The sequence below is a fragment of the Tamandua tetradactyla genome, chromosome 7 (genome assembly GCF_023851605.1).
Source record: "Tamandua tetradactyla isolate mTamTet1 chromosome 7, mTamTet1.pri, whole genome shotgun sequence".
Lineage (NCBI taxonomy): Eukaryota > Metazoa > Chordata > Mammalia > Pilosa > Myrmecophagidae > Tamandua > Tamandua tetradactyla.
The window spans coordinates 170,376,645-170,383,540 of NC_135333.1; the positions used below are offsets into that span (position 1 = coordinate 170,376,645).

The following is a 6,896-nucleotide window of genomic DNA, read 5'->3' on the forward strand; positions in this document are numbered from 1 at the left end:
TAGCTTAGTGAAAACAGAGAAATTATCATTGTACACATCGCTAGATTTATATCAGTTTGCCTCTGATTTTCGCAAACTGTGATTTGCTACTAGTAAATGAAGTTTTCCTTATTTAAAAAAAAAGCCATAAACAGGATCAGAAGCAAAAGATGAAGTGTCTGTATATAGGTCATTTCGGATCAAAGCTAGAAATTATGACTGTCAGTTTCAAGAGAGCCTGTACCATGTATGCTTATGATGAAGTGACCAACCCTTCTAATGATGTAATTTTTATTATTTACTATTATTATTAGGTTTATTAGAGAAGTTGTAGCTTTACAGAAAATGCATGCTGAAAATAGTTTTCGTATACTGCTCCCCTCCCCCACTGTTAACACCTTGCTCTTATATGCATATTCGAATATTATTATAATTGTACTGTTAATGGTTTACATTAGGGCTGACGGTGTTGTACAGTCCTAGGGTTATTTCATCTTTATTTTTATTCTAGTAATAAATACATAGCCTAAAATTTCCCCCTTTAGTCCCATTTCAACCTATAACTCAGTGCTGTTAGTGACATCTGGCAATTTCTTTTAAACTACGGTAAGATTTCTTCCATTTGTCTTAGAGAATGGAATCTTTCACATTAATTGGTTAACATCCAAAATGCACTCTTTCAGGAAACAGAACACTTCGCTATTTTTTGTAGTTTTACCATTTGAAATGGACTTTTTCCGTAAAATACGCCATTATTCTCTGCATTTTAAGTGGACGCCTCTTGGAACACCCCTTCCCGCGGCAGCTCTGGGACTGCTGCGGGCTCTCCCCCAGCAGGGTCCGGGTGGGTGCGGGCGAGCCCTGGCCTCTCCCCCTGCCCGGCTCGCGGAGCTCCAGGTATCCTGGGCAGCACCCACCTGCCCGCCTGCCCGCCGCCCCCCGTGCAGGGAGAGGCCAGTGCAGGGCAGGGCGGGCGGTCACGCTAACCAGGGATGCGGCGCTCGCTGGCCCCCAGCCAGCCTGTGTAAGGCGGATCTGCTAACCAAACGCCTCGAGGGCCTGGGTTAAACTTCACGGGAAGGTAAGCTGTCGGGCGTGGCAGCCCATTTCTACGGATGCACAGAGGAGCCTCAGGCCGGTGGAGAACGCGGAAACAGCCCGGCCAGCAGCTGCAAGCGCAGTCCTTAGGGCCCCACGTGCCGCCTGCAGCTCTTAGGGTCCCGCCTGCCGCCTGCAGCTCTTAGGGTCACACCTGCCGCCTGCAGCTCTTAGGGTCCCTCCTGCCGCCTGCAGCTCTTAGGGTCCCATGTTCCTCCTGCAGCTCTTAGGGTCCCATGTGCCTCCCGCAGCTCTTAGGGTCCCTCATGCTTTCCGAGCTCTGGGGCACCAGCCAACAGTGGGTCAGGTCTCAAGCTGGGAATTCAAACCCAGGTTTCTGTGTGCACCCAGCCTGGCCTAGAGGGCGGGAGCAACACTCCACCTTTCCTCAGAATCTGCTCCCTTGCTATTTAACAGCTTCATTTTCTCCTACAGAGGGGTTTTCTCTGAATCTGATTAATTGCTCCTGCTGACGAGGAAGCCTTTCCTCGTCATCCTTCGTGGTGGCAGAGAGCAGCTGGTCACCGTCGCACTGACGATGGCGCATCACCGAGTAGGGGACGGTAAGCGTCCTCCTGCAGAATCAACAATCGCAACTCCTTGAACCATTTTCCTCAGCCCTGTTTGCCCCCAACCCTTCAATTATGTCCTGGTTTCTTGCCCAGTTCTTTGGTGATGGCTCCAGGCTCACACCCTTGCCAGTTCTGAACCTGAGCGTCGGGCGCGGTTCAGGCACCTCTGGTTTACATTCCTCTGCAGCCCCTAACATGGGAGCTTCCGTGCAGGTCCCGGCAGCCTTCATCTGCTTGTGACTCAGGATCTAAAAACGTCCTGGCAGCCCCTTAACTCTCCTCTCCCCTTGGAATGCCCTCTTCCATCCTTCCACGCCCGCGACTTCCCCGTCTTCAAGGCTCTGCCCACATGGTCCCGTCCTCCCTGCTAACGACAAGTGTCGAGTCCCGTCCTCCCTGCTAACGACAAGGAGTGTCGAGTCCCGTCCTCCCTGCTAACGACATGTGTCGAGTCCCGTCCTCCCTGCTAACGACAAGTGTCGAGTCCCGTCCTCCCTGCTAACGACAAGGAGTGTCGAGTCCCGTCCTCCCTGCTAACACAAGGAGTGTCGAGTCCTGTCCTCCCTGCTAACGACAAGTGTCGAGTCCCGTCCTCCCTGCTAACGACAAGGAGTGTAGAGTTCGTCCTCCCTTCTAACGACAAGTGTCGAGTCCGTCCTCCCTGCTAACACAAGGAGTGTGGAGTCCCGTCCTCCCTGCTAACGACAAGGAGTGTAGAGTTCGTCCTCCCTGCTAACGACAAGGAGTGTAGAGTTCGTCCTCCCTTCTAACGACAAGTGTCGAGTCCGTCCTCCCTGCTAACGACAAGTGTCGAGTCCTGTCCTCCCTGCTAACGACGAGTGTCGAGTCCCGTCCTCCCTGCTAACACAAGGAGTGTCGAGGCCCGTCCTCCCTGCTAACGACAAGTGTCGATCCCGTCCTTCCTGCTAATGACAAGTGTCGAGTCCCGTCCTCCCTGCTAACGACAAGTGTCGAGTCCCGTCCTCCCTGCTAACACAAGGAGTGTCGAGTCCCGTCCTCCCTACTAACACAAGGAGTGTCGAGTCCTGTCCTCCCTGCTAACACAAGGAGTGTCGAGTCCCGTCCTCCCTGCTAACACAAGGAGTGCCGAGGCCCGTCCTCCCTGCTAACGACAAGTGTCGAGTCCCGTCCTCCCTGCTAACGACAAGTGTCCAGTCCTGTCCCTCTCCCATCACTGCAATGGTTTTCTGTGTCTCTCTCAGCTCCTTTTACTTTCTTAAAAACCTTTTTTATTGTATAGTATAACATAGATACAAAGCAAAGAAATAAAAAAGCAATAGTTTTCAAAGCACTCTTCAAAAAGTGGTTACAGGACAGACCCCAGAGTTTGTCATGGGCTACCATACGATCCTCTCAGATTTTTCCTTCTAGCTGCTCCAGAATACAGGAGGCTAGAGGGCTTAAGTACTTTTTTATCATCACAATCGACTTTTTTTCCTTCTTTCTTTGTGAATGATAACATATATACATTTCCCAGCACAGCTCCACAATTAGTTGTAGAACATATTTCAGAGTTTGGAATGGGTTACAATTTCACAATTTTAGGTTTTTTACTTCTAGCTGCTCTAACATATTGGAATCCTAAAAGAAATGTCAATTTAATGCTTCAGCATTCATATTCATTTGTTAAATCCTATCTTCTATGTATAATTCCACCATCACCTTTGATCTTTCCATACCTCTCACTGGGGTTGTTTGGGCTATGGGAATTCTAAGTTTTTGATATTGGAAGGGTCTGTCACTAATATGGGGTAGGGGATGGAACTATCTGATGTTCTGGAGAGGCTGGACCCTCCAGGTTTCAGGATTTATCTGGACCAGGAACCCATCTGGAGGTTGTATCTTTTTACTTTTGCCTCAGAGTTTTTGTAAATGCCATGTCATTAGAGAAAAGAGTATTTGATTTCTTAAAAATAAGCAATACAGACACATGGTATAAAATTTCAAAAGCATAAAAGGCACACATGGCAGAATGTTTCTTAATCCCTTGTCCCCCAGAGGCAAGAAGTGAATGCTACCAGCTTATACATCCTTCCAGAGACAAGAGACAGCCTGTGTGCACATGCCCCATTTGTGAGCTTATCCGTGTGTGTGTCTCACCAACCAGGTAACTTGTTCACACATTTTCCTATACTTTTCTTTTTGATTAGTTGTACAGCTTAGATAACATTCCATACGTGCTTATAGAGGGCTTCTTCGCCTTTATTTATAACTGTATGACATCCCACCCTGTAGACATAACCCACTTTCTTTTAAAAATCCCCTCCTGAAGGAAATTTGCATGAGGAGTGGAGGCTTTGGGATCCGACGACTTGATAGAATTTTGGCTCAAACAATTATTATCAGTGTGTTCTTGGGAAACTTACTTAACTTCTCTGTGCTTCAATTTTCTCATCTGTAAGATGGGAATTACAGTCGTACCTCCTACATGGGGTCGTTAATTACATATATTGATCGATGTATAACGTACTCAGAGCACATGGTAAGTCACCAGTAAGAGTTCGCTATTGATTAGGCTGTTTCCTAAATTTTTCTGTGGCTTTCAGTGCTGCAGCGAAGGACCTTGAACACAGGAGAGATGTCCGAGCGCTAACGACCGTGGCAGCAGGGGCACCGGCCAGCCAGGACAATCGTGTCCCGAGGCCCTGCAGAATCAGGTACTACCTCTGAAGTTTCCACCGCGGCAGGGCCTGAGCTGCTCCTCTAGAGGCTGGATGGCAGGGTGGCAGTGGGATATTGAGTGGATTGGGGACAGCAGTAATTTATCCGCAAATAAGTAAGCATTTCAATATTTTCACAACCAGGAGAGCATTTCTGGAGCATACCAGGTGAATTTAACTCTGTGTTCAAACATCATTTCATACCATATGTACAGATATCTTTTAGGACAAACTCCTGGGAGTGGGATTGACAGCTCAAAAGTTGTGAACATTTGCAATTTGGATATGTATTGATGAATTGCCCTTCTTAGAGATTGTACCAATTTTCATCCCCACCAGCAATATGGGAAGGCAGCTGCTTCTTCACCCTTGCTGGCACAAAGTGCTAGCGAACTTCTTTTTCTCCTTGCCCTTCGAAAAGGTGAAAATGATATTTCAGTATGGTTTTTGTTTTTTCCTTTTTTTGCATGTGCAGGCACCGGGAATCGAACCCGGGTCTCCCGCGTGGCAGGCAAGAACTCTGCCACTGAGCCACTGTCACACCGCCCACTGAGCATAGTTTTAACTTGTATTTCTCTTACTATGATTGACTTTGAATGTCCTTTTATGCATTGAACAGACATTTCTGTTTTCTTTTATGTTGTTTATTGTTTCTTTTTGTGATTGTTCAGATGTCTTTTTATATGTGTGACATATACCTCTTTTTCTGTGAGCAGTCTTTTCATATGCCATATCCATTTTCCTTTTGGATTGTTAGCCTTTTTCTTATCAATTTGTCAGGGCCCTTCATATATTATATGCCATTCATTCTTTTTTTAAACATTTTTTATTGTGAAATATGGCCTATATGCAAAAAAGCAATAAACTTCCAAGTACATGTTAGAAAGTAGCTTTAGAATAAGTGCCAAAATATGGTATGGGTTACAGTTCCACCATTGCAGGTGTTTCCTTCTAGCTGCTGTAAGGTACTTGAGACAGAAATGAAATATCCAGATGATTCAGCAGGACATGCTCGTTTGTTAAATCCTATATTCTCTGATACAACTCCCCCTTCTCCTTTGATCCTTCTCCCACTCTTTAGGGATATTTGGGCAGTGTATGCCATCCATTCTTTATTTACCTATAGGGATTTATTGAGCACTTACAATGAGCTTCAGTCTGTGCTAAACGCTAGAGGTATGGGGTTTTTAAAAAAGCAACACAGTACTTGCCTTCAAGGAACTTAAAAACTAGTGAGGGAGACAGCTAAGGAAATAAACAGTTGCAATAAAGAATAAAAAGTGCTTTGAGAAGTGTGAGCACAGGGTACTTTGAGAGCTCAGGAGAGAGACCATTTATTGGACATGTCCGATTAGGGAATTCTTTAAAAGGTGTAGAAAGACTCTGAGTAGTAGGTACTTAATAAACGCCTGCTGTACGTGTGAAGACTGATGTTCTCAGTGCCTGATTGACTCCTTTGTCTGAAAGCACCTGAATTTTCATCATAGCTGGGTCTGCTCCACAGTCATAGCTTATACCCATCCCTGAAAAGGGTCTTACAGAAACACAAAAGAACAGTGTTCACACATCTTCGTGGCCACTGTGAAGCTCTGAACACATGCCTTTCCCGTGAAAGTAGCTCCATCTCAACTGGAGAAATGAAGCTTACCGTTGAGCTATTAGCTGAATTTCCCAAATAGACAGGGGCCTTTCCAAACATAAATGGGTCATGTCCCCAGATGTGTCCTTTGTTCAACCTATTAATAATCTTTAAGCAATCTTTGGGAATTAAATTCACATTGGACATAAAATAGCACTATTGGACAATAATAAACTTCATTTTTTTGATTGTAACTTTTGTCGGGAGCCTGCTGTGAATATTTCACACCCAATTAACCTATTATAGCAGCACATGGCATTAAATGGGTTGTCCTATTTTGAGGCTATTTTTTTTTTACAAGAGTTGAATGCAGTTTGGACAACCTATTCCAGCTGGTGCCAGAACAATTGAATGTGTGAATTGGCAGAACAAAAGTTCTAAACAGCTAGGGATTCCCTTGTGTGCTGTCCTAGTGTACAGCTGACTGTTTGATATAGGGTATGTCATAAACCCTCTAAGCAGGTCATTCCTTACCCATACAGGTTGAAGTCACTGCTCCGGTGTCAGCAGTGCCCAGGAAAAGAATTCCAGTCATCTGTCAGGATGACAGCACGTTGTCTGAATTAATGGACAGAACTGGCTACCTAACTGCAGGGCCAAATGCAACATGAAAATGCAGGCCCCCTATTCAAAATGAAGTATTTCAAGACCCTGATAACAGAGCATTAAGCCAAGGGCAGGGTCCCTCTACACAGGCCTGTGGAGATCCACAATGGACCTGCACAGCTGCTCCACTCACCTCTCCATCAGACTCGGGGAACTGCTGATGGGGAAGGGACCTTGGATTGCATCCTGGCAGAGCATCTCCTCTTGCGGATGAGGATGCTGAGGCTTAGAGAGATTGAGTTGGTTCCCAAAAACATCTGGGAAAAGTGAGAGCCAGGCTTACAACCTTGGACACACTAAGACCAAAATATGTGGTGAAGG

The 6,896-nt window shown here is 46.0% G+C and overlaps 1 long non-coding RNA gene across 1 annotated transcript; it reads left to right on the forward strand.

The window, feature by feature from the left end:
• Window positions 1-3,642: 3,642 nt before the first annotated feature.
• Window positions 3,643-6,661, forward strand: LOC143690312 (uncharacterized). The gene is made up of 3 exons (XR_013179129.1): window positions 3,643-3,777; window positions 4,217-4,327; window positions 6,452-6,661. It is a non-coding gene; the product is annotated as an uncharacterized LOC143690312 (long non-coding RNA).
• The last annotated feature ends 235 nt before the right edge of the window (window positions 6,662-6,896 follow it).